Consider the following 27728-nt stretch of genomic DNA (forward strand, 5'->3'; position numbering starts at 1 on the left):
TGGCAGCCTCCAGGCTCACTGCAGGAACAGGCAGTGACTGAATGGTTAAATTTAATTTAATTCAATTTCTTTGGAGCCATCTGAGGCTTGCTCCCCAGCCCCCTCTGCCAGGAGCCTCCTCCACCCTCTCTCAAGCCAGTATCTGCCCCCACCACCACCTCCCACCTTGGAGCAGCCCTGAGGTTGGCCTTGCTTTAACAGAAGGGAAGGGGGTTCCAAGGCTACACATGGTGAAGGCCCAGGTCCCTGCTCAGGCCCCAGCTGACCAGGGGTGCGGGGAGTGGGGGGTGCCAGGCACCTCCCCCCAACTCCAAGGAACCGGCTATAGAGAGGCCTGTCGCCACTTGAGCCGGCCTGGAGCCCCAGAGTAATTATTTCTCTTCCTTAATTGAAATTTCAGCCTCAGTGATCCTGCCTTAGAAGTGTGAGGTGGGGGAGGGAGCCTGGTAGGGTGGGAGAGGGCGGGGAGCCCCCTCCGTGGCCCCTAGAAGGCCGGAGGCAGTGCCAGCCTACAGGCCCCAAACTGGTGGTGGGCACAGGGTGGAGGGCCGCCTCTCAAAGAGATGAGGGGCAAGGGTGGACTGTGGTTTGGGTCAGTTCTGGCAAACTGCAGTTAAAAAGCTGAACCTTTCACCTGCTCTGAGATGGAGAGGAAGAAGATGGCTCAAGGCAGGTGTACCATTGGGGGCAGCCTGTGCTGGGGGATTGTGAGCCAGGGTAGCATGAGGGAATGGGCAGCCAGGAGAGCCACTGCCTCCTCCCACATCTGGCGGGGATCCGAGGAGGTGGCCTGGGGGGCCGTGACTCAGGCAGAGCAGGCCACAATGGCGGCAGGCCCAGTTCCTGGTTCAGGGCTGGGTGAGGCAGCTGGCCTGGTGGGGTGGGGTGGGCTGTGGCTGGTGGGGGCAGCTGAGGAGGCTGTTTTCCCAGCTGCGGTCAGGCTGGGCGGAGCATCCGGGCTGGGCGCTGGGTCACCACACACACACACACACACACACACACGCACACACACACACACAACACACACACACACACACTACCTCTCCCCCCCTTCTTCTCCCTCTGCCTCTCTCTCTCTCTTTCTCTACCTGGGTGGTCCCTGCCACCCCACAGGGCCTGAGGCCTGTCTGCTGGTGGAAGCAGAAGACTCCAGGGGCCAGTAGGAAGCTGGGAAAAGCCATGGGCTCCAGACAGACCAAGGGTCCAGCCTTCCGTGAGCTTCTGAGTGGCAGCTCTGAGGTGCTTGGACTAAATGTACAGGCTTCCGTCCAGACTCAGGCCAACTCAGGTCCCATCACACGGGAGCAACTGTGGTCATTCTGTTCCTTCACCCCCACCCCTGCTGCTCCCAGGCCCTGGTGCTTGCCCTCAGGGTCTCAGTCTTCCCCAAATGAGAAATGGGATTTGTGGTCAGCTTGATGGGAGTTTTCAGGGCTGAAATAAGCTGCCAGGTGCTCAAGGCTGCAGGCCCAGGCTGTCCCTGTCTCTGTGGTTATGAATAAGTGTGCTGAAACCTGAGCAGGCCCAGGCCAGCACCCTGCACGCAGTAGGAGCTCAGGGAATGGCAGTGATGTCAGTGTTGTGACTGAGACGGTGCTTTCCCAGCATCCAAAACTGTCTGTCAAGGGAGCTCCCTGCCTGGGGCCTTCTCCACCCCTGGGTGGCCAGGTTTTGTGACAAGGTAGACTAAGGCCTTCTGGAGTAAAGACAGGGTGGGGAGAGGGATCCAGAGGTGGCTGCCTCCTCCGCACATGCGGCTCCCACGCACACACACTGAGCATCACGCATCCATTAAGAGCTCTCTGGAAAACCCATTGAGGTGAGAGCCATGCTCAACGAGGCCATGTCACTGCAGCTCGCCTGACCCCTGGATCTCGAAGCTCACGCCCATCTTTGGAGGGAAGGGTGGGCTGCGGGTGCCCTCCAAGGAGAAGAGGGACAGAGATAGATGCATGGAAGGGACAGGTCAGCTCCAGGAGCTGGGGAAGAGAGGAAGGCACCAGTGCATTTGTAGTCCTGTGACTGGAGGGAGGGGAGGAGGACAGACACGGGGAGGGATGAGGATGCCAGAGATGATCTCACAGCCAGGATTGGGGGGCCTTGGGGCCTGAGCTTGACCCCACTGAGAATGTCAGCCGCTTGCCTGGGCCGAGGCCCCCTCCGCCTGCAACACTTAGGGAGCTCTGTTCTGGCTCAGCTCCAGACATACTCCAATACCTGCCCCTTCCCCTGACCTCTCGCTGCCACAATGGCCCTCCTTGCCCCACTGCTTGGGGATTTTGAGGCCTTCGGCCACCACCCGCCAGTTGTTGGGCTTGGTTCTCTGGACAGTGGGGGTTGGAGGGGCCTGGAGCAGCAGCGAGGGCACCCCAGAGGCCACCTGGGTGGGTCCCAGGCGCCAGTCCAGCCCCTGTCAGTCGGCTGCTGAGCTGACCTTGTCACCTCGGGTCCAGAGGGAGGGCAGCCCCACACCCACATGCACAGAGCCAGCAAAGCTGACATGACTCACCTTACTGTACAGACAACTCCCTCTCGCCACTGGGGGAAACAGGAAACCTCCTGGTGCTGCAGCCCTCAGCCACTGGGCATTGCTCACCTACGTGGGTCAGACCCCGTGCTGCCCTGGTGTCCACCTACAGCCTTGGGAGACCCTTTGGGACCTCTGTGTTTAGGAGGAAAGGGGGTGTACAGAAACATGCAGACTTTTGCAGTCCTGGGGCCAGGGGCTCCCAGCTCCTCCTCATCCTGGAGAAACCCTGGGTCCCGGGGGCCAGTGCTGAGCTCTCTTCCTCTGAAACACCTTCCAGAGGCTCTGAGCCCTACCATGACTGCCCCTGGAGAATTGGGGTCATGCGCCCCCCCCCCCCACCGTGCTTCACATCCACTCTGTTGGAAAAGTGGAATGTCCCCTCTCAGCCCTGGAGATGGCCAGCTTGGGGAGAGACCTGATACTGCGTCAGGGGCTTCCTACCTCTCTGCACGTAAAGCAGGAAAGCCTGGCCAGAGAGTAAAAGAACTTGCACTAGGCACATGGCCATCAGTGGCCAGGCTGGGGTGCGGACTGGCCCCCGCAGACAACAGCTCCCAAGCAGAGAGGTCCAGGCAGCACAGACCTCTGAGACAATGCTATTTTTTTGCAATTATTTCTGACCCCCTACCCCTTTGCCCACTTTGACAGGCCTCAAGGCAGACCCTCTCTGGGTTTTCCCCAGAACAAAGTGGCCACTACTAGACAGGCCAAAGCAAAGACTTCACTCAGATCAGGTGAACGGGAACTCCATCTCGGCCTTTTGTTACTCAAGGTGGGAGTGCAGGGGATGGATCTGCCCTTGGCAACAGGGAAGAGGCAAAGCGGAATGGGCTGGGGGGTGGGGCTGAGGGTGGGGGGCATGTGCTCAAAGATAGGGCAGGAGCAGCCGCACCTGAGACTAGACCTTGAGGTCCCTACCCTGAGAGCATCAAAAGCCAAGAGCGTGGTGGTCATTTTAGTATTCGGCGTGTGCAGGCGCACAGACACGTACGCACACACATACACACACTCAGACGCACTCCTGCACTTGCATCTTCCCCACCACCCTCTGAGGTCCCCTCCAAGCCAGGAAGCAGAGGAATAAAGGAGAAGAAAGGGAAAAGGAGAAAAAGAGATTAGGGGGAAGAAAATCCGATTCTGGAGTTACCTTAGTTACCAGCTCTAATGACTCGTGGGGCGGGTTCGGCCACTTTCCTGGGCAAGAGGACCCTCCCTCCTGGGCCCCTCCATCACCCCATTAATAAGACGGGGCCCCTTGTTCCTGAGTTCTGCAGCAGAAAAGGAAGAATCAAGGACTTTTCAATAAGAGAGAACTCCCTGGGTGGTTTTGAATAGTTGCTTTTTGTGTGGCAGGGAGGGACCGGTCCTCTCCACTGCGCCCTGCCCTGCCCGCCTCCCTCCGCTGCTCCGTCTGGAGCCGCCTGCTCCCAGGTCTCCAGATGGATGAGCTTGTTTCTCAGGAGCCTCGTCCTTTATTGTTCCTGCCTTTCCCTCCTGACACCGTGAGTTTAGAAGAGGCCACAGGCAGCCTTTGCATCTCAGGAAAGCTCAAGAATCCCCAAGGTGATTCTAGAAAGGCTTAATCCCGGGTAGTGGGGCTCAGCACAGAGCACCTGGTTCCTGTCCTGTGCCTGGGAAACAAAGGCACACTCCCCACATCCCTTCCCCCGGGTGCTGGACCTCCTGGCCTCCGCCAAGCTCACGGCCATTGCTTCGGTGCCAGTAGAAGGGGAGTGAATGGAGGCGAGGCTGGCCAAGGGGAGATGACGGTGGAAAAGGAGAGAGACAAGCAAATCCGTTTTATCAGACGCTGCATATCTTAGGAAAGCACATTTCAGCTCTTTTGGCTTTTGGCAAGCTGGTCCTACCCTTTAATTTTCTAATAAAAAGGAATTACGTTTGCTGAAAAGGCAGTAACCAACTTCGTGTCAGTGTCTCTTGTAGAGACCATAATTCCCATCTTGGGTGCCTGCCGGCTTGGGAATGGGGGGCGGGGGGGAGGGCTTCCGTGGCCACAGGTGATGCTGCTGGACAGGGACTTTGGGGCAGACTGCAGGCAGTGCCACGTGGCTTTGCCCTGCCTGCCCTGCCCACCCTGCCCTGGGCTGGGGGTGGTTCCAGGCTCACCACTGAGGCCCCAAGACTCATAGCAGACACCTAATAAATATTTGTGGCATGAATGAATGCATGAATTCTTAGTGCTCAGGCCTGGGGTAGCTGGCAGCATGCTCAGAGGGTCGGATCTTTGTCGAATGAATGAACGCATGACTGCATGCATGAATCCATGCTCTCCAGAGTCTGAAGTCACCTATCTGGAAGGATTTACAAACCCCGTCCTGCTCCCTGTCCCCCGCCCCCCCCCCCAACCACCCCTGGCACTGGTTTCACTGGAAGCTTGGCCAAGAATCCATCTCTTTTTAAAACATGTGTTTTGTTGTTATTTTTTAAAGCAAGACAGAACAGAAGTGTGTAAAATTGGGAGTTTCTGTCCCCACAGCTCCATGCCTGAGTCCCCAGAGTCAGGGGGGCGGGGGGGGGCATTCTTTAGCCCTTCCTCCTGTCACTGGGAATTTTGTGCCATAGGTCCAGTTCAGGCTTTAGTCCAGGGGGGACCCTTCCACACACACTGCCCTGTAGCACTGTGGGGCTCCTGAGTCATCCCCCTGCCTGCTGTCCTACCTGGGCCACAGAAGCACGCAGTAGGGCCTTACATAAGTGCCCTGTCTTTTTTTAAATTTTTATTTATTTTATGATAGTCACACAGAGAGAGAGAGAGAGAAAGAGGCAGAGACATAGGCAGAGGGAGAAGCAGGCTCCATGCACCGGGAGCCCGACGTGGGATTCGATCCGGGGTCTCCAGAATCGCACCCTGGGCCAAAGGCAGGCGCCAAACCGCTGCGCCACCCAGGGATCCCTCCAGTCCCAGTTTTTAAGCAAGCTCATGTAGGCAGAATACTTACCATAGGTGGGCATGTGATAAATGGTAGGTAGCCTTTATGATTTGGAAGGACTCTGTACTCGGTTCCATGCCCCCAAACATCCCTTGTGCCCCTTCTGTGTGCCAGGGACCCCCACAGTTCCAGTGTTGCTCGGGGGTGAGGAGGCCCCCAAGCAAATACATGCAGGGGCACAGCTGCCCTGCCCCCCAGCAATTTGTCACTGCTGGCACCTGGGCACTGTCAGACTGATTTATGCCACTGGAAATGTCAGGGCATGTAGGATAGCAGATCTCACACACAGCATGCTTTCTGGGACTGACCCCAGTGTGGAGGCATGGAGGCAGCTCCCCACCCCTCCCGCCCCTGCCCCATGTCCAACTCCCAGGCACTGTGCCTCTGCACTTCAGCCAGCAGATGTGGGAGCAGCCTGGGGCTCATCCAGTTGGGCACTTGGGAAGAGACACACAGAAATACCCAGCATATTGCCCTTGGGCCTGCCTGAATCACACAGTCCCTGGGGGTGGTCAGGATTTGGAACTATAACAAGCCCCTCAGGTACCACTGTATGCCAGCCAGGACTGGGAACCATTACCAGGCTTAGCAATATCAGGGATGTTCTTTAGGCTGGCTGGGGGGCTGGTCCTTTCTGCAGCTGGGCAGTGGGAGAGCTGATGGGCTTGGGGTGGGTAGGGAAGTGGGAATGGGTGAGGGGATCAGCAGGAGAGGTTGGTTCCTAAGATTCTCAATTGAGCAGTGAGATAGGTCACCTTTGAGACACGAATGACTTCATGAATAGTGGCACTTGTGCCCGTGCTGACTTTGGAGTCCCTGTAGGCCTGCCAGGATCAGCCCCACTTTCTCATTGACAGCCAGCTTGTCTGGGGGAGACCCAGCTGCAGTCTGGGGTATCATGGGTTTCAGGTTCTCCATGGTTCAAATGCCAGCTCCTCTGCCCTGGATGACCTTCCCTGCCCTGAGCCTCTGTTGGCTGCCCTGTAACCTGGGCCAGATCATCTTGGCACACCCAGGGTGGCCAGGCGTGTTAGCAGCCAGGAAGGCAAGCCCTTACAGAGAACAGGTCCATACCAGCTCATGTCCCCAGAGTGGGCTTGGTGTGGTTCTCATTCCGGATCATTTTGGAGAGGGACACCTGGGTAGCTCAGTGGTTGAGCATCTGCCTTGGACTCAGGGTGTGAGTCCCGGTATTGAGTCCTGCATGGGGTTCCCCACAGGGAATCTGCTTTTCCCTCTGCCTATGTCTCTGCCTCTCTCTGTGTGTCTCTCATGAATAAATAAATAAAAATCTTAAAATTAATGACAAAAGGAGAGACATGATGGTTGTAAATAGAAAAGGAAGAAATGTGGGAGGTACACGAATAGGTCAGAGTTCGTCTGCACTGAGGTTTCCTTGGAGGCCAATACTTTTCCTCGTGTAACGTGGGGCTTTGAATTCTGTGTGCTCGTGCCGGAGCATTTGTGCGCGCGCACACACACACACACACACACACACACGCACACAAACACGTAAATCTTCATAGAGCACCTACTGTGTGCAGAACTCCTAGCATTTAGAGACGACTCAGGCTTCGGCTCTGCCTTTAGGGGGCGCTCTGGGTTCTGCTGGGAACCTGATAAATTACCCTTTGATGAGGTGAGAGGGGGTGCACCAAGGAGTGAGTTAATTGCCAGGGTCGGGAGTCAGGAGGGGCTCGACAGGGCCGTGGGGTTTGAACTGGGCCTGTACAAACGCTTGTAAGTGTTAGGGAGAGAAAAGGAGAAGGGGAGCGGGAAATGCACTCGAGGGGGGGGGTCGTTGGGGAACAACAGGCGCTTTGGGATCCCGGCAGGACTGCGAGATCGAAGCCACCCGTGAGAGCTGGGCGGCGGCGCGCAGCGTGTGTGCGCGGGGGGCGGGGGGGCTGGACGCCTGGGCCGGAGTCTCTACTTGCTTCTGAAATGGGAGCCACCGCGGGCTTTGAGGCCTAGAAGTGACCCGGCCCGGTGTGGGTGGTTGGCCGCGGCCTCCGCCCAGGAGACCTTGCAGGAGGGGGAGCGGGAGGGGTCAGGGAGCCCCCCACAGCCTCCCCCGCCCCCGGAGACTCGCGCGGAGGTCGGGGCGCCGCGGAGCAGCGCCGGGGGCCGGGACGTGGCGGGAGGGGAGGGCGGGCCCGGCGGCGGGGGCGGGGGCGGGGGCGGCTGCGCCTGCGCCCGCGGCGATTGGACGCGGGCGGGGAGGGCGGGGCCCGGGGCGCGCCCCCGGGACGGACGGTGCGCGGCTCCTGACGTGGGCGGCCGCGCGGGGGGGCGGGGCCCGCGCCTCCCGCCTCCCGGCCCCCGCGGACTCTCGGCTCGCGGAGCGCCGGCGCCGCAGGCCCGCGTTCCCCCTCTCCGGGCAGCGCGCCCTCCGCCAGCACCTGGCGACCGGCGCTGCACACGGCAGCGAGCGGAGGCCTTTGTGCTTTCCAAGTCCTCCTCCGGGGACGCGGGTGATGACCGAGCCGCAGATGCCCCGCTGGTGCCACTGCCGCCACCCACCACCCTCTGACGCTCAGCTGCTCCCCAGAAAGAAAGACTTTGTCACAAAGGGAGGGAGGGAGAGGACGCGCTTCCGCGACGCGGCCCATCTGGGAGCCAACGTTATTTTCCTGATTCAAGGAAACATCTGTTCATGCCTCCCCTTTCAGAGAGAGGCGGGCGGCCGACCCAGGACGAGGGAAGCCGCCGGTTTTGTCCGTGGCGCCGGGCAGGAGGGTGGAGCACGTGGCTGAGCCCAGGACCCCTGTCCTACGCCACCGTTCTCTGCCCGATGCCCACCCACCTGCTGCCGCCTGGCCGGCCGGCCTGCCTCTGTCTCTCTATGGACTTCTGGTCACCCCTTAGGTGCCTGTGGCTGTCACCGCCCCCCCCCCCAAGTACAGGGACATCTAGGGCAAAAACTGTAGCCTCCCCCAGAGTGCCATATGTGTTTATCGAGGGACCCCTTCATTATTTCTCATACACACAAGCCATGTTTTTGAAAGATACCGCTGCCAAACAAACTGCATTTATTACATAATGATTAATTCATTGCCCCCATTTCTTATTAATCAAAGACATCCATAACTGCCTATCCGAGCTTTGGGTGGGGAAGATAGCCAGCAGGGCCTCGAGCTGGCAGCCTTCTGGCCCAGAGAAGGGGCGCTGCTAGATTTGTGTCACTGTGGCCTCATTTGGGTAAATGCACAGTACCCCTGAGGTTTCTAGAAGAAATAGAGACAGCTCATGGACCCCACACACATCGCCTCTCCAAGCCCCTGGGGCCACCTGGGATGTTTTATCACCCCCTCTCCAGCCAGCCCTGAGCTCAGGCTGGCTGCTTGGCACTTGGCCACTGGCTGACCGGCAGCTTGGCAGAGGATGAGGGAGAAGGAGTAGGCTTGTCCCCATCTCTGGAAGCTGCCATTAGTGGCAACCCGGGTAGGAGATGGGAGCCTGGGGTGAGGTCAGGACTGCTCTGGGCAGAGCTGGAGGGCAGCTTGACAGAGCAATGTCCTGGCAAGCTGGTCCTAGGCACAGATGCTGGCAATCTTGGGGTTCCGGGGCATTTGAGATGCTTATCCTCTCACCTCCCAGGGGCAATCTAGGCTTGTTTTTAGTTCTTGGGATACATGAGCAGCCTGAGGTTGGGCCAGTGCCATCTACCCCTTTTTTACCCACTCATCCAACACTGACTTTGTGGCCTGGCATCCACCAGGGATGCCCCTGATCTGGAGGTGTTTGCAGTCTAGTCGGGACACAGGCAGATGCCCAAATAAGTCGCTGCTGTACTGTGTGGTGTCAAGCCACAGGTTGCCCGGGAAGGTAGGGACCAACAAGAAGGCACCTAACCCAAACCAGGCTGTGTGGTCAGGGAAGCCTTCCTGGAAGAGGTGCTATTGCTAAGTGCCACTGGTTAAATTTTTTTTTTTGTCTGCTTTTTAAATAACTGCTTTGTGCCACATGCCATTAGGTGCTTTTCACATACGTTGTCGTGTTTAATTTGCACCAACAACTCTGTGAGGTAGGAAATAGCTTCCGCATGTTCTCGATGAGTAAGCTAAGTATCAGAGGGGAGGCTGCTTGGCCAACTCACTCAGCCAGGATTAGAACTCCAAGTGGTTCTTAAAAGATGACAGAAAAGATGTTAGAGGATGGGAGGTGAGTCTGGCATACCTGGCAGAAACAGCAAATGCAAAAGCATGGCAGTGGGAGCAGCTGGGGCATGAAGGTCTGTAATGCCAGGGTAAGCAGAGGTGGGCCTGAGTCATGGAGAGCCTTGAATGCTGGCAGCAGAAAGCTAGGGAGCCACAGCAGGTATGTGAGGTGGGGTGATGTCCCACTGCAAGGAGCTCCAGTGGTCTCACTGTGGGGGCTCAGCTCCCCTGCCCACACTCCCCTCACCTTCCACCCCCACCTGCTTGTCTCTAGGTACCTGGCATCAGGCATATTTCCAAGATCTGGTATGTGTTTTCTTGCTTTTGACCCTGGGAGACAGCAGTCAGGCCGGCATCAAGCATCAGGGAAATGCCCAACACATCAGGCCCCGGGGGCCTCCTGGACCTCTCCACAAATCCTGCAATGCACGTCTCAGTGTCCCTGTCCATAAAGAGGTTGAATGGCAGCCAGCATCTGCCCGTTAACAGAGTTCCCGCTCTTAGCACCAGCTCACTGAGCTGCCTCCCGGGACAGTCCTGCCCGCCTCCCCAGAGAGCCAGCACTTTGGCTGCTGCCTAATGGCTCTCCCGGCTGGAGACATCCTTGATATTTAGCCCGAGTAGCAGGAGCTTTAATATCAGCAACTCTCCCTCCCTGCTTCTGCCTCCTGAGCCCCAGAGACAGCCCTGCTCAGCCTCCCTCCCGCCCCCAGATATCAGGCAGAGGCCTTTCTGCCCACTGTCAGTAAAATCCAGAATGAACAAGCACCCAGCAGAACCTTGCCTGTGGTGCTTTCTCCTCTGAGATCCAGAGATGCCCTGTGAGAGACTGTTACTAGCGTGGCTTCCATTTTAAAGATGAGAATATTGAGGCTCAGAAGGGAGTCGTCGATCTTTCCTCCTCTCCGTTCCAGGAAGTGGCCTGCGTTCCCTTACACCCGCAGGACCTTCACCACTGCTACTTTCTCTACCTTGAGCTCTACCCTCCCCTCTCTCGTCTCTTTTAGATCTCATCTAAGGGAAGCCTCCCTGTCCCAGTATCCCTGCCCTTAGTATTTACTGAGGACAGCCTTCCTCTGCACACTAAGTAAGCTCCACAACGGCAGGACTCACCACCCCCTGCTTCCCTAGCACCTAATATGTGACATACAGGCCTTCAAAAATACTTATTAAATGAGTAAATGAGCAAATGGGTAAGTGAACCCCTGTCCTACTTAGAATAAGGCTGGTTGCAGTAACAGGCAAACCTTAACATTTCTAGAAGTTTATTCGCCATGCGTGAGGATAGCGAGAGTTTCTGGTTGGTGGATGGTTTGCCCCCGGGGTGACAGGCCTTAGCCTTACCCTGTGACCTCACCGTGGTTCTCAAGCCTGGAATAGGTGCGTCACTCCTGCTCACATTCCATTGGCTAGAACTCAAGTCATGTGACCATGCCCAGTTGCAAGGGAGGCTGGGAAATGTAGTCCAATTGTGTATCCCGGTTTTGATGACTCCGAAGCTTGGCGTTCGGGTTACTATATTGGTCTCTAACCACCAGAGCCAGCCTTTACGGAGTCTTTACGGAGGTCTCACACTGGCACATTTAGTTTGCATAACAACCATGCCAGGCGAGTATTATCGTTGTTCCTGTTCACAAATGAGGGGGCTGGGTCTCAGATGACTGTGAAGGGCTAGAGCGGACTCAAGGAAGTCCCAAGTACTGTCCGAAGTAGTTCCTAGAAACACACCACCGGTGTCTCACTCTCAAGCCTCTGCACAGGTATTTAAGGGAGCAGGCCAGTGTCCAGAAGAAATAAACTGCCTGCAAGCTGAGTAGCAGTTGCTGGCTTCCCTTTGTCCTGGTCTGTGAAGGTTTTGCCCTTGCCCGGGGAGGTGGAGGGGTCCATCCCTCTGAGGGCTCAGCACTCTTCCATCACTTTAGCTGTCCATTTTTTGGAGGGCTTCTGTTCCTCACCCCCTTCCCAGCTCTGGACCTCTGCCAGGCCCCATCTATGGCTACTGGGGTAAGGCAGGACTGGCCCTCCCACACACTGGGAAGACACACACGTGTCTACCAACTATTGGCTGTCCACTCTGGTTTTGTCTCTCAACCCCTTACGATTGGCAGGTGCTCTCCTGCTGGCCTTTCTGCCACTTAGCAGCCCCCTGCCTCTCACATCATGCGAAGAGAGGACAAATGCCCCTAATGGGAAAGTTGCAGGGGGATGTTGGTCAGTCCTGCGATCTAGTCTGTATGGAGGATAGCTCTGGGGAGTGGCATCTTCCCAAGCCAGGTAGCCCAGGCTTCCCGGAGGAGGTGACATTTGATTGTCCCTTGAAGGCTAAGGTGCTAGTTTTTCAGATTGAGAGATGGGAAGGGCATTCCAGGCAGGGGTAACAGCTTGTGAAAGGCTGAGGAAGTCTGGCTTCTTTGCTCCTGTCTCTGCCTTTGCCCCTAGAGCCAGGTTTGTTGCCCAGACCAGTGACCCAGGTCCTTCCAACCTATGCTGAAGAGGGAATGTCTCCTAGTCTGTGGAGGAGGAGGAGAGGAGGCATGGAAAGAGAAGAAGAGGAAGGAGGAGGAAAGGACATAAAAGGAAGAAGGTGAGAAGGGAAAAGGAGCAAATATTGACTAGTCTTAGCACCTGCTGAGGCCCTGAAGGGGCCTGGATCTTTTTCCTGTCACCTCAGGCCTCGTCTCCTCCTCTCTGGTTGTTCACTCAGCTGTGGACACCATAGCCTCCTTGTTCTCCATCATACACACTGATGCCGTAGGGCCTTCGTACTGGCTGTTTGCTCTGGCTCTGATTCCAGTGCTCTCATGGCAGGTAGCCGTGCAGCTGATTCGCTCTCCCCTTTAGCCTACCCTCAAGTGTCACCTGGATAAGACCTACCAGATCACCCTATTTAAAAACTACAAACCGTCTCCGTCACATTCCCACTCTTCTTACTCCAATCTGTTTCCACCAAAGCACTTAGTCACCTCCTAATGTCCTGTACACTTTACCCATATATATTTTTGCTTATTGGCTGCCTCCTTCCCTCCCGCCCCTCCCACAGTATAATCCCACCCTAAGAGCAAGAGTCAAGAGATCTACCAGCGGAGCCAGCCAGGTGCCCCAGACTTTTTGTTTTAAGCTGTCCTATGTAGGGATCTCTGGTGGATCTCTAGATCAAGACAGTTGGTACTCAATAAGTGTTGAGTGAATTCAGCCCTGGGCAGACTGTGACCCCATTTCACTGATGAAGGAGTGGAGGCCCCGGGTCCCGCGGCCACGTGGTGGGGGGCGGCCCAGCGGAGTGCGGGAGGCTCTCTGCCAATCTCTAGCACCCTGCACTCCTTGTCGGAGGGCCGGTCCCACGACGGGGCGCGGGGCGGCGCGAGGGCGCGGGTAGTCATGGTTACAGCGCCACAGACGCCTTGTATTTCCTGCCTTTTGTGTTCGCACGAGCCCCAGCCCCCAACCCGGGCCGCCGTCCCTGATTAGCCGTCACGCTGCGGGGGGCGGGGCCGCCCGGGAGCCCCGCCCGGCTCCGGAAGTGGGCGGGGCCAACTCGCGTGGGCGGGGCACCCGGGCGAGGCGTGTCGCTCCTCGGGCGCGCGCGGCCCGTGATTAACAGGCTGGCGAGCGCTGCTGGAGAAGGGCGGGGCTTCCGGAACCGCAGCCCCGGGAGCTGGGTTTGGGGGTGAGTGCGCCATGATGGCGGCCCCCGACAAAGGGCGCCTCGTGCCTGCGGCTGTAGTTTCCTGTGGTCCCCCCGGGGCTGAGCGTGAGCGGCCCGACGGGGCCAGCACGTGGTGGTCCAGGCCTGCAGACCGGCCCGGGCCCAGGGGCTGACCACCATCCTTAACGCCGGCCCGCACCCCGTTCTCTGCCCCTCGACGCCCTACTTCCCTTTCCCCGGCTCATTCCTCCCTCCGCAGGGAGCTTCCCACGTACACCACTCGCCCAGCAGTGTTTAACAGCTCCTGTCCTCTCCCTCAAACTTGTACCTCTGTCTGCACCTCCTCCTCCCACACGGGACGCAGGGCGGGGGCGGGGGCGGGAGCTGCCTGCTGCCTGGCGCACAGTAGGTGCTCAATTTGTATTGTTGAATGAATTCATTCATCGACCGGCCCAAAGGCCTCCTTGGCAGGCCCAGTGCTGGATTCTGGGACTTGGGAGACAGGGAGACAGATGCTCCTTCACTCCCAGACACAGAAGAGCTTGTGTCCAAGGCCAGGCCATGGGGTGAGTGTCTGGCCTGGACCCCAGGCCGGAGGAGCCTGGGTTGGTGTGTGCCCCTGGTGAATGGCCCACTGTGTTGGCCAGATGGGGAGCCCTGGGGCTGGCCCGGGGAGGCAGGCATGAAATAGACATGAGCTGGTGAGGGCTGTGCAGCACCCGTTGGGGCCAGAAACTCCTGGGAGGCCCAGCCATCTGACTTCTCCTTTGTGGAACTCTCACCATGCCCTTCCCTGGCTTGAGGGGGTGGGAGCGACAAAACCTCCGCAGTTCCTACCCCACTCTGGCAATGAAGAGGGAGTTGAAGTCACGGATTGAGTTACAGTTATCCATGGATATCCTTTGTGGGGTTTTGATGGACTTCAGGGTGTATATATTGTTCCCTACCAATACCGAAAGAAAAAATAACAACTTACAGCAGAGCCAACAAGCTGGTATTAAATCAGAGCCTCAGCAGCTTTGGAGTTCGCATCAGGGGCAAATTCCTGGGGTCGGGCCACCCCAAATCACATATCTTAAGGGGTGGGGCCCAGGAATCATCCCTTTTCCAAGACTGTGTGGTTTTGATGCTCAGAATCTTTCTTAAGTCCAGGGTGGCTCAGTCAGTTAAGCATCTGACTTTTTTTTTTTTTTTTTTTAAGATTTCATTTATTTATTCATGAGAGACACACACAGAGAGAGAGGCAGAAGTTAGAAGCAGGACTCTGCATGGGGCTGCACCGGGGCTGTCCAGCATCTGACTCTTGATTTCCTCTCAGATCATGATCTCCAGGGTTGGGCTCTGGGCAGAGTGGCATGGAACCTGCTTAAGATTCTCTCTCTCCGGCAGCCCCGGTGGCGCAGCGGTTTAGCGCCGCCGCAGCCCAGGGCGTGATCCTGGAGACCCTGGATCGAGTCCCCCGTCAGGCTCTCTATATGATGCCTGCTTCTCCCTCTGCCTGTGTCTCTGCCTGTCTCTCTGTCTCTATGAATAAATAAATAAAATCTTAAAAAAAAAAAAAAGATTCTCTCTCTCCTTCTCCCTCTGCCCCTCCACTCATCAAAAAAAAAAAAAAAAAAAGGGATCCCTGGGTGGCGCAGCGGTTTGGCGCCTGCCTTTGGCCCAGGGCGCAATCCTGGCGACCCGGGATCGAATCCCACGTCGGGCTCCCGGTGCATGGAGCCTGCTTCTCCCTCTGCCTGTGTCTCTGCCTCTCTCTCTCTCTCTGTATGACTATCGTAAATAAATTAAAAAAAAAAAAAAAGATGAAATCCTTAAAAAAACCTTAAGTCAGTTTTTGAGAAACAGAATGACAAATGTTTGTCTCCCTGAACACATTCAAATCCCTTCCCAGGCTCCAGCAAGACCCCTCTATGACTCTGTATCCCAGATCCTGGACCCAGATTCAAGTCTAGACTTTAGGGACTCTGAACCCTTTGAGAATTAGGAAACAGTTCTGCATCGTCTTCAGAAAAAAATGTGCTTGTGCACCCACATACACACAGACTTTGCATCTGATTTCAGGAAGCTCTGATTTCTCACACCTGGTTTGAGTGGTCTGAAAAGCAGGACAGACCTGTTTGGGGAAAGGCCTCCATGTTGACACCTGAACCTAGGGCCAAAGGGCACAATTGTATGCGTTGTACATTGCACAAGGGTTCCTGGCAGAAATCCAGCCTATACTCCACTAGCTAAGCTGTGCAGCCTGGTACCTGGGATGTCTTTTCCTATTTTGTACAAAAGCATCATAATTGCACACCCTAACCCCCATCTTCACTTGCCCTCCTGCCTCCCATGACAACTCAGGTTAGTGGCACTAATGAAGTCACAAAAATTATGCACGTTATTGCTGACTAGAAAACCTTCCGTAAACCTCATTATTAAAGCCACAACGAATGACCCAGCAGCCCTCACCCACTGAGGCTTGGCTTTTGGTCCTTCTAGAATCCTGGGCTTTTACCAGGCATTGGGGGTTGCCCACAGGCTTCAGTTGGGATAGGAAAGTGGTCAAGGCACCTGGGCCTGTGTCTCAGCACAGAGTAGGGGAGAAGAATAGTAGGTAGGGGAGCACCTACTATGTAAATATTTACCCAGTTGACCTGAGTGACTCATTGGGTCCATTCTATATGCCGGAAAAACAGAGGCTCTGAGGCAGCTGGTACTGGGAGTCGAGATCTACCTATCAGGCAGACTTGATGAACAGAAGCTCAACTGGAACAGAAAGGAGGCCAAGGAGGGTGAGACGCAATCGCTCAAGCCATACCCGACACTACCTCACACCATGCAGCTGGCCTCCTGGAAGCCTTCCCTGACCTTTGGACTGGTTAGAGGCCTCCTCTCGGCTCACAGAGCCTGGGCTTTCCTGTCACAGTGCTGCCACCCTAGTCTGGCAGGCCTGAGGATGCACTGTCTCCCCAACAGCCTGGCAGCACCCCAATGCTGAACTGAGAGCCCTAGATGCAGGGCCTGGCAGCATAAAATGCAGCTTTGTTGAATGAAGGGACGCGTGATGAGTGGCTGATGAAGTGGGCTCTAGGCTCCTAGCGGCTCTACTTCTAGACCATCATAGGAGTGGGGTGGGTGAAAGCAGCAAGACTGGGAGGCCTGGGGGTGGGAGGAGCTGGAGCAGGAAGGAGAGGCGTAGGCCTGGGGTTAGACAGACAGGCCAAGGGGAGCATCAGCTCCTGGAGCCGACTCGAAGGGTGAGTTGGCATTTCCTGTTTGCCAAGGTCCCTGCGGCCACCCTCGGTGACCTGCCATCCCAGCTCAGCCTGCCAAAGGGCCACAGAGCCCAGACCATGAAGCTCCGGGAGGTCAGAGGCTGCCAGACACTGAAACAGAGCTCTCCACACTGGGGTCCCCTCTCCTGGAGACCATCAGACCCTCCCCACCTAATGGGCCACACACAGCCTCCTCAGGGACCCCTGCCCTCTGAGGACAAAGGACCCTGAAGATGTCTGGGGTCCCTGATTGCTTAAAGTCCCCTCCCCAGGCAGCACTCTCAGGGGGTGCTTTCCTGAGCCAGGAAAGGGGCATCATCCCCTCCCCCATCTCCTTTTCTGCTCATCCCTCTTAGCCGGGGCCTAGCCATGCTGTCCCCCAAGCCCTTCACCTGCAGATATGACTGAGTCACCTCGTGGCTCCCCAAACAAAGCCCAGCTCCTACCCTGCACCTGGCATACCGCAGACCTGCCCCACACCCTCTCACACAGATAACCAGTGTGTCTCTTGGGGTGCCCTCCAGCTGGAGGCTGTGTCTGGTTCCTCGGTGTCCCCAGCATGTACCCCACAGGGCCTGGCTCAGAGGAGGGCCTTATAGTATTTGGTGAGTGAGTGATACCCATAGTTCCTGCAGGGGCTGACTTCCTGGAGGAATGTGACATGGGAGTAGGGTGGGGTCCAGCCAGGCAGAGCTCTCCCAGGCAGGCAGGAGGCCTATCTCCCAGGAGAAGCCTCTGCCCCCAGGCACGGTGCCCAGCAGCGCTGCCAACCCTGGGAAGCCCTCCATGCCCCAGTCCTTGCATGAGTCCCAGCAGCTCTGGAGGGTCAGGAGGGCCAGGGCGGCCTCCATTTGTGGCAGAGGTGATTATTTCAGAGCCTGTGGGTGGATCTGTGTGCCCTGGCTCCCCTTGGGATGGCAGTTCCAGTGTTCCCACTTGAGGGCACTCTGGAGCCTGGGACACTTGAGAGCCCAGCGCAGGCACTGGGGTAGGGGGTGTCCAGGGACGCCTGGGTGCAGCTTGGGTGCATGCATGCAGGATGAAAAAGTGCTGGGGGTAAGGGGCAAGCCTGTGTACCCAGGCCCTTGCACCCTGCTGCTGAGCCCCATGCCCTCAGGCCGGCCCCGGTTTATGTGAGGGCTCAGGCAGTGTTCATTCCTTTCTTCCTTTCTTTATGCATTCAGCTCAGCGCCTGGTGAGCACCCGCTGTATGCCAGGCTATCCCAGGTGCTGAGGGCACAGTGGTGGCCAACACAGACAAAAACCCTTGTTTGTGAAGCTCATGTGTGAATGAGAGGCACTGACAAAAGCAGGTGAGCCAATCAGTGATGAAGCAGGGAGGCAGGATGGGGAGCCAGGGAGGGGGCTGCTGTTGATGTGGTTGGAGCAGGCTTCTCTCTGTGTGGTGAGGGGCTTAGCCAGTAAGGAAGGTTTTCTGGTCACAGTTACGATTCTTAACAGCATGCCCACAGCTCCTCAGAGGTTTTGGGTCCTCACGTGTTGCCCCAAGAGGATGTCTGTGGGGGAGAGGGTGTCACTCTGCTACCAGCCCCACGGCTGCCTGTGGGTCTGCACCAGGCCTGTGGTGAACACAGGGCACCAGACCCCTGCAAGGGGAAACAGAGGCCAGAGAGGGGCAGGCTTCTCCCACCTGCTTGCAGTGGTGGTCAGGGTGGGCTCCTGGAAGTGTTCAGGGCCTGAGGAATGAGCCCAGACACACCTATATTTCTAGGTGGGAGATGACATGACTTTCGGGACAGAGCTGTCAAGGTGAGAGGGTGTTGGGTGCCCAGGCCCAGTTTCTCTGGCCCTCAGATCAGGTGCTTAGAGATCCAGGGAGGAGAGAGCCCATCTGGCTGCCGAATCAGGAAAGATTTCCTAGCCTGGGGTGAGAGGTCAAAGAGGGTTAGGACAGGCATGAGAGAAGTCTAGATGAAAAGACCAGCGTGGGCAAAGGCTTGGTGGGAAAGCCCAAAGGGAAGGCACCCTCTCTAAAACCAGTTCAGTTTAGGGTCACCCCAGCAGGGGAGCGGCCTCGCCACAGGTGGGGGTGGCCTGAGCCCACGCTCAAGTGCATGTGCGGGTGTATGTCTGGGGGACTGAATGGCAGACCCAGTGGCCACAGAGGGGCCTGTCCTCCTGCATCAGAAAACAGCCCCTCATGCCCTTGCCCCCTCCTGGCTCCCCTCTCCACCCCCTGCCAGGCTCTGAGGAGCCCAGCAAACGGGCCCTGCTTCCTGCCCAGCCGTGCTGCCTGCTCTCTGAGGGAGGATATTTTTCCCCCGACTCAACAACAGCCGCAGCTTGCAGCTAAGCAGAAGGGAAGTTGGGACTTGCATTTTGCCTTCCTAGCGCCTGTAATCAGCCCCACACAGCCCCCGCCACAGGCGCCCATCAGTGCCGCTTCCGGAGACTACTTGAGATACACCTGCTCGCGCTAAAAGGAGAAGCAGTAATCCACCAAAACAACCCCAGGCGCAGGGCGGGAGGGGCTGAGACTTAGTTTCTCCTCCCGTGGACCGGGGCAGCGTCGGGCATCTGGATCCTGGGGCTCCTCCCCGTGGGCCTCGGCTTCCCTCCCGGCCTGGCGAAGGTGGCGGGGACATGAGCTCCCGGCTCACGCCTCTGGGCCTCCTCCGTCGCCCCCACCCTCAGCTCTCCCTTTCCAGAGACATTATAAATCAAACGGCTTAGAACGTAAGGCATCAAAAATTCTGAAACCTTCATCTATTATTAACGCTGACAGTAAATTCCCCCTCCGAGCGTTTTACATAGCAACTGTTACCAAGACTCGCTGGTGGAGCTGCTCCAGCCCTCCGCATCCCACAGCTCCGGGCGGGCTGGCGGCCTCACCCCAGCCTCTCCCTGACCTGGCCCCACCTGGGCACCTGCCGGCGGCTCCCTGGGGGTGGGTGGCAGCCCCCTCCCCACTGGGGAAACAGTCAGCTTCCTGCTGAAAGGGGGTCCGGCCGCTCTCTGTGAGCCCTGCGGGAGGTGCCCGGCAAACCTCAAACTCCAGCCCTGGCCACGAGAGGGGCCCCCAAGGCCCTTTAATGCAGCAGGAGCCTCCCTCCCCACCACCCTGGCGAGAGGAGCCCAGTGAGATGGGAGGACGGGAAAAGGCTTCGTAAACTGTAAAGGGCCGTGCAGATGTTGTTTACCGACTCACCCACCTGTCAGTGAGACACTCCTGAGTGCCTATTTGTCTGCAGGCGGTATCTGGGCACCGGGGATTTAAAACAAAGACAAAAAGGCCCAGTCCCCGTCGCATCCGGTTTGGTAGGAGACAGACTTGTCAACCCCTAATTGCATTGAGTGCGATAATCAATGTGTGTTTGAAGAGCAGGAGCAGGAGGGGCGATTCACCAGATCTGGGGCAGGGTAAGGGATCAGGAAGGACTCTTCACGGGAGCCGCCACCTGAGCAGGGTTTTGAAGGATGAGTAGGGGTGGGTCTGGCTCTTCTGGATAGAGAGACTAGCATATGCAAAGGCCCAGGGGCATGAAGCAGACCCTTTGGCAGGTGCATTATAGGCTGACCTGTTTTGGTGGAGGAGAGGACCTGGGGAGGGACCAGGAGCCAGAGGGCATAAGACTTTAGTTGCAAACTTGGGGCAGGGGGTTTTATTTCAGGACATTGGGGAGCTATGGGAGATTTAGACTGGGGAGGAACAAAGACAGATTTGGGCTTGCAGAAGAGCCATAGATGTCATCTCTCTGGTTCCAGTTTAGGGATGTTGGGGTGGGCAAATCGCTACCGTTTGCAGATGCTGTCGTTAGCACATTCATTGTCCTGGAGAGGTGAGACCACTCGCCAGGCATGAAGCAGAGGCCACTCTGTGCAAGCTGTTATTACGCACTTACTGTATGCCCAGCCCCATGTTGGGCCTGTGGTCTCTGCCCTGGGGAACTTGTGGTCACAGAGGGGGGCCAGATGAGTACAGGCTCCACGTGGGAAGCAAAGCACTGGCAGGATGTGAGGCCTCTGCTCTTGGGGCCGGTGAGGGCCCCGGTGAGGGTTGGGTGAAGGACAGATCCCCAGGAGAAGGACAGGCCCCCAGGCAGGGAGCCTGCAGACCCCTTCCTACAAGTTCTCTCACTTACTCTGTGCTGCTCCAGAAAGCAGGACACAAACCGGGACGCAGACTTCAGCCCAGCCAAGAGGAGGCGTCGATTGGCAGAAGTCCCCCCTAGTGACGAATAATATACGTTCATTGTGGAAAATTCAGCAGATAGACAAGAGTTGCAAGAAAATAAGGCTCCCCTGGGATCTTACCACCTACTGATGGCCGGGTCACATTTTGGGCCTAGTTGCTCCAGAACCAGGCAGTTATACATTTTTTAAGACAGAAGTGGCACCATATTCCTTCTGTATCCCTGTGGTGACCTGCTTTTCTCACTTAATGCATCGGGAATAGTTCCCCATGTCCTCACATATCCAGGGGTGAAGTTTGCCAGGAGCTGAGCCACCCGGAGGGGACCCAGCTGACCTAGAATGTTGGTGCTTGTTCCGGGGCAGAAGCCATGGCTGTCCTGCTGCTGCACCCTGCACCCCGCACAGAGGCTAGCACCCAGTAGGTGCTGAATGAAGAATTAGAGAAAGAAGTGAGCACTCCATCCCCAAAGGTGAGTGAGCCGAAGTTGGGTGGAGCCCACAGGGATTCTGCGATTTAGCTCTCTGGGGTTAAATTGAGACTTGAGGTGAGATCTGTGCTTACTAAGGGCTCCCACTGGTTAGGGTGGAGGGGGTAGGGTGTTCAAGGAGGGCTTCCTAAGGAATGCCTGGGTGGCTCAGCAGTTTAGCGTCTGCCTTCGGCCCAGGGCATGATCCTGGAGTCCTGGGATTGAGTCCCACATTGGGCTCCCTGCATGGAGCCTGCTTCTCCCTCTATGTCTCTGCCTCTCTCTCTCTCTCTCTCTCTCTCTCTCTGGGTCTCTCATGAATAAATAAATAAAATCTTTTTTAAAAAACAAGGAGGAGGCAGCCTGTGCAACATTACAGAAGGGAAGTAAATGCATAACGGTCCGTTCACTTATCTAACAGACATTTGCTAAGGGATCCCACCTGGTCAGAACCCTGTGTAGGCAGCCCTGGAGATCTTGATAGGGTTCTGCCCCCACAGTGCTGCCATGCTTGGGGGAGACACGGACAAGTGCTCAGGACATGTGGGTATGTGTTCAACACTACAATGATCAAAAGGGAGGTGGGCAGCCTGGGTGGCTCAGCGGTTTAGCGCCGCCTTCAGCCCAGGGTGTGATCCTGGAGACCTGGGATCCAGTCCCACATCGGGCTCCCTGCATGGAGCCTGCTTCTCCCTCTGCCTATGTCTCTGCCTCTCTCTCTGTCTCTCTGTGTCTCTCATGAATAAATAAGTAAAATCTGAAAGAAAGAAAGAAAGAAAGAAAGAAAGAAAGAAAGAAAGAAAGAAAGAAAGAAAGAAAGAAAAAAGAAAGAAAGAAAGAGAAAGAAAGAAAGAAGAAAAGAAAGAAAGAAAGGGGTAGACAGTGACGGTCCAGCAAACCTGAGAAAGGCTCTAGAAACCAGAGACCCAGAGGAGGCTTGGCATCAAGGCCAAAACCATCCAGACTATACCCAAAAGTTTGGCTCAGTCCAGTACCCCTTGGCCTTTTGGTAGCTTCTAGATGCTGGGGGTTGACGGCAGCTCTGTCGCTGCCCTGGCTCCAGGCTTCTCTGCCCTGGAGAGGGGCCCATGCAGCTCAGTCCCACTCCCAGAGCCCCCACCCCCACCCAGAAGCCATATGACTTCTCAGAGCCGGAGTTGGGATCCAGCTGTGTGTCCAGAGGCAGATCCCTTAACCTCTCTGAGCCTTGGTTTCCTAAGGTGCCAAATGATGGCTCTGTCCACCCTGCGTGGCAGCAGCCCAGGGCCATACTGAGGAAAGCTCCAGGAAGAAGCCCTCACCTCCCAGAATTTGGGGATTGACTTCTGGGAGGAGCGGTTTAGCAACAAGGTATGTCTGTAGGCAGATGGAATAGGAGTTCAGGAGGAGTCCTGTGCCCAGAGCCCCTGGAGTGTCCTAGAACTACGTGCTTGGATGGCAGTGGCCCTCGGCACACTAGAGCACATGTTTTGGAGTCAAACAGACCTGGGTTCAAGTCCGGGCTTCCCCACTTCCTGGCTGTGTTACCTTGGGCTGATGCCTCGTCCTCTCCGTACTCAGCGTCCTTATCTCTGCATTGAGGGTGGTGACAACACCCGTGTTGTCTTGAGTGTTGAGAGAGGGGATCCATATGTGAACAGCCTGAGCACAGTGCCTGGTGCCTAGCAAGCTCGCAAAAGCTGTCCCATAGGTCCCTGGCACATGTCCAGCCACCAGCATCGGCCCCTGGAATCACATGGCACCAGTCCAGCCATCCGCCCACGTCCTTGGCTTTCTCTGAGCACCTACTGTGTGCCCAGCACTGGGGTGTAGTGAGGGAACTGGAAGCTGCAGCTCGCTGGGAGGCAGACAGCTGCAGATCCTGACAGGCAAGTGACCAGCGCGACGGTGGGCAGTGGCAAGGGGCTGGGAGGGAAGCCAGGAAGGTGTTTGTTGCAAAGTCACAGTGAGAGTTGAGAGCTGCTGATCTTGAGCTGAGGTGAGGAGGCCTGCTAGCATTTTGCCGGGCAGCCAAGAGCAGGGAGGCACACCCCAGGATCGCAGCCACTATGTTCGAGGGTTGGGGGGCATGAAAGAGCCCGTAGGTGCAGGTAGCTCCTCACGGTATCGAGGACCCTGCCTCGTGGAGCTTACAATCCTTGGGGCAGACAGACAAAAAGTGAGTCAACAAATACCCAAGGGAGGGCAGCCCTGGTGGTGCAGCGGTTTGGCGCTGCCTGCAGCCCAGCATGTGATCCTGGAGACCCTGGATCGAGTCCCACGTCGGGCTGCCTGCATGGAGCCTGCTTCTCCCTCTGCCTGTGTCTCTGCCTCTCTCTCTCTCTCTCTCTCTCTGTTTGTGTGTCTCTATGAATAAATAAATAAAATCTTAAAAAAAAAAAAAAAAAACAAAGTGAGGGCCAACAAATACCCAAGGGAGGTGATTTCAGAGAGTGGTAAGAACTATGGGGGTAGAGGGCTCACTCAGGCGGGCAGTCAAGGAGGGCTTCCGGGAAGAGGCAGCTTTTGAGCAGAGAAGGATTTAGGGACCTGGGCAGAGGGAAGGGTGTATGCAAAGGCCTGGAGATAGGGGCCTGATGTGCACGAGGAGCCAGTGGGAGCCAGTGGCTGAGAACACGTGGGACAGAGTGGGAGATGAAGCTGGAGAGGGGTGGCTTCCCAGAACAGCGCAGGCTAAGCCATGGGGTTCAGTCTGGTCTGAGGGCAAGTTCTACACCCCCGGCAGCCAGGGAGCCCTCTGCCAAGGCGGGAAAGCCAGCCCACTGTAGTAGCTTTCCTGTGTGATTTAGAGCAAATGGCCCACCCTGTCTGGGCTTCCAAGCTCCCCTGTGGTAACACAGAGAAAGACAGGTGCCTGCTTGGAGCCCTCCCTGCTGTGACTGGCTGGGCATTTGGGACCGTGGGGAGGAGAGCAGGTGGAGACAACTCAGTGGATCCAGAGCCCTAGGGACACAGGGTCCAGGAGGCCCTTGCTTCTGCGGCTGACTGGCTCCCTGATGCACCCCCAGACTCCTGTCCTGTGTGGCTCCCGTTCAGCCCTCTGCTGTCACCGGCTGGAGCAAGACACAACTGAGGTTCCCCCAGGGCTACCCAGTGATTGGCCACTCAGAAACCCTGCTGCTCTGGGAGGTTCCCTGGCAGCATTTGTAGCTGGGAATCCGAGGCGGTGCTGAGCTGGGATCCCTTGTCACGTGGCCTCAAATGGAGGCCTTGGGGGGGGCGGGAGGGGGGATGTTCTTTCCCTGGGGTTCCAATCTGTATCATGTAAAATAGGTTAATCAGCAGCACTGTTTCCTTCCTTGTACCCCAAACTTCCCCTCAGGCAGGCAGGGGTGGGGGAGGCCTGTAGAAAGGTGAGTAGCGGGGAGGGGTGTAAGACAAGCCGCCCCAAGCGGCAGGAGTTGGCGGAGGAGCTTGGACACTGCTGGAGGGGGCCTAGAGATGCACCCGGCTCCCTCCCGGCTGCACATGGCTTTGTGATCCCTCACGAGGGAGCCGCCTTTCGCGTCCCTCCTGAGGAGCTGGAGGTCAAGCCTGTGTGTCTTTACTCCCCTCCTTGCTTGTTTTTGTGGGAAATAATGATTGCTCACTGGCTCGACACCTGCCTTCAAGGAGCCGCTGACAGCAGCAAGAGGGGGTGATTCAGCTGGGGCCGCGGGATCCAGAAGGGGGAGCTGCCACAAGTGGCAGTCAGCCCGGGAGGCAGGACAGGGGAGGGATGCCATGGAGTGCCAAGGGCACAGGACATGAAAAAACCGGGTGCATTTGTACAATGATGTCCCAGCATGCTCACAGCCAGAATGTTTCTAATTCACAAAGCCAGAGAGGTTGTTGGGACAGGCTACAAAGAGCCTTGAACGCCTGGTATACCAGGCAGGATGGGCTAGTTGTGCCGCATAACGAACATCCCCCGAAATATTAGCACCTTAAAACGGGGCTTATTCCTCGCCAGCGCATTGTCTGTGACCAGGCAGCAGAGGGACTACTCACTGCTGTCACCGAGGGATCCAAGCAGACGGAGCAGCAGCCTTCTGGAACACTGGCACGTCACTGAGGGAGAGACAGAGCCATATGGACTTGGGCAGCTCTTCCCTAGAGCAGCACTTGTCCCTGTCACTTGAATTCCACTGACCAGAGCGGGCTGCACCCACCCTGACTTATGGGGGGCAGGTGCACATGCCACCTGTGGCCCAGAGGACCAGGAGATAGATATTTGCTGGTGTGCGGACATTGACCACACAAGCCAAAACGGATCCCGTGCTTCACCCCACGCCACGTGAGGAGCCTCGGGAGGCACTGAGGAAAGGAGGCTGAAGTCTCCTCTGTTTTAATGCTGAACTTTTTATTGACTGGCTTAGAGAAGGGCACAAATGAACAGGCAACGAAGTGCTACAACCTGAACACAGCTTGTATATCACCGGCACTCACGGCAAGAGAAAGAGCAGCACCAGCTCCCGAAAAGCCCCCAGTGCCCCCACCAGGCATCGCCTGCCCAGGATCCGTTCGTCAGCTTGCAGATTTCATCCCTAGGCAATCTCATCTGCCCATGTTCTTCCACTCGGCAAGCGGTCTTGCCCATGTTGTGTACAGCCCTCGTCTTTGCCATTGCTGTATAGTATCCCGTTGTGCACAACTGCCAGGGTGTTCATGCCTTCACCTTTGGTGACCATTTGGGTAGTTTACAGTTTAAGGATCTTATGAGTAAACCTGCCATGAACATTCTAGAACATTCTGTGTGGCGGGGGGGAGGGGGGATGTGCCCCTGCATAGCATTCACATGAGCCGTTTGCCTGGAAATGGAATTGTAGTGGTCTCGTAGTCATGGTGGCTCCTGTGGGCAGCAGGGGGACCCCAAGAGAGTGAGCCAGGCCAGGAATGAATAGAGGTACGAAGGGTGGGCCAGGCCCTCAGCCCCCTGAACCTCAGAATCCGGAAACGTCCCCAGTGCAGCCTCATCGTCTGCCGGACTGGGCCGTCTATATTGTGAATGTAAGGTGAAAATCCTGTATTGTTGGTACCCCCTAAAATCCCGTAAAAAAAGGCCTCCCCCCTGCCATGGAGCCACGTGCTCAGCCCCAGACGATAGCCTGCAGGCCTTAGCCATGTGAGTCATGCAGTGACATAGCACGTTCTAGTACGCAGGCAAGAATAATCGTATCATATTTTAGCGCATGGCACTCACATCTGCCAGGCGCATGTGTGAAGAGCACCCCCGCCCCCCAGTCATCCAGTTGTGCCTCCTTGCCCACCTGATGCCTCCTCGCCCACCTGACATGCAGGAAGCCTGAGGCCATCCAGTGAGTCAGCAGAGGGGACTCCCAGGGGAGCCCAGCTCATTGAGCCTCCCCCTACTCCCTGCTCCTGGCTGCACAGGACCAAGGGGCCAGGGTCACAGGCTCACAGGATGCTGAGACCTGCTGTGTTACTTCTTGGGGTTGCACTTCTTAACAGAGAAGTCAAGAGAGGGTAATTCTTTGCCCAAAATGAAGCCAGGAGAAGGGGGGGTTTAGGCTTCAGCCACTGGGAGACAGGACCGTTTGGGAGCTTTACCCACCCAGGTCTGGAGTCCACCCACCCAGGTCTCTCTGCCTGGCCAGCCCTCATTCACAAGAGCTGAGCAGAGGGGGGACCTACACCTGGAGGCTGAGAGCTCAGGCCTCAGTGCTGGGAAGACCTGGTTCTAGACCTGGTGTGCAATGCTGGGTGGGTGATTTGCTCGGTGGGGCTGTGTCACACATGAACATACACAGGTGCATGTGAAGCTGCTGTGTGTGGCCAACCCTTGTCCTGCCAGAACCCTGTTATTCCTCTGAGATCAGAACAAGGCTCTGCTGAGATCCTGAGACCCGTCTGGTTGTCCAGACGGCCCCACCCCTAAGCCCTGAAGGGTTGGTGGGTGTCTGTTCTAATAAAGATATGGCACGGTCACTCTCTTGGGTGGCCTCCCCTGGCCTGGCGTCTGGGTGACCCAGAGGTGGTCTCGGACACCCCCCCACCCCTGGGGAAGTGGGCCAGGCGCCCAAGGGGGGTGCCTGGGGAAGCAGTGGACAGAGAGGGGGACATTGGCCAGTCATGAGAAGAAATGAATCTTTGTCACCGACACATGTGGGGCTCTTTATGTAAATTGTTTCAGTGCCTAACAGGAAGGAGAAAAATGAGGCTTTGATGCAAGCCGCCGCCTCTCGGCCTGGCACGATGTCACTCAGGCGCGTCTGTGGCCCACTTTTATTAAGGAGCTGTCAGCTCTTCTCAGGCCGGAGACCCAGGGGGCTCTCTGGGCAGGAGGTGGCTCGGAGCTGTCTGCAGAAGGCCCAGCGTCAGCAGAGGGTTGCTGGGGGCCCCACCTCCGAAGGGCACGGGGGACTGTTGATGGATTCTTGGAGCACTGCACTGGGCCCCGGGGGGTTGGGGACCTAGAAGGATTGACACAGCCACCTGCTCTGGGCCGAGCAGGTTCGAGGGAAGGTGTTCAGACAGGGAAGGTGCAAAGCTGTGGAGACAGGGAAGGAGCCGTGATCTCTGAGGCCCAGACAACACTAGGGGCATTGGCTTGAGGCCA

The 27728-nt window shown here is 56.9% G+C and overlaps 1 protein-coding gene across 3 annotated transcripts in view; it reads left to right on the forward strand.

The window, feature by feature from the left end:
- RAI1 (retinoic acid induced 1) overlaps window positions 1–27728 on the forward strand; it is a 120696-nt gene that overhangs the window by 53457 nt on the left and 39511 nt on the right. The window contains exon 3 of one of the 3 annotated variants that reach the window (XM_055305718.1): window positions 20666–21172. The exons of 1 other annotated variant lie outside the window; for it this stretch is intronic. The gene's annotated coding sequence lies outside the window, so the exon portion shown is untranslated. The remainder of the gene's footprint in view (window positions 1–20665; window positions 21173–27728) is intronic. One more of the 3 variants, XM_055305719.1, reaches the window with a different exon arrangement.

This window comes from Nyctereutes procyonoides, unplaced genomic scaffold, assembly GCF_905146905.1.
Source record: "Nyctereutes procyonoides isolate TBG_1078 unplaced genomic scaffold, NYPRO_anot_genome, whole genome shotgun sequence".
Classification (NCBI taxonomy): domain Eukaryota; kingdom Metazoa; phylum Chordata; class Mammalia; order Carnivora; family Canidae; genus Nyctereutes; species Nyctereutes procyonoides.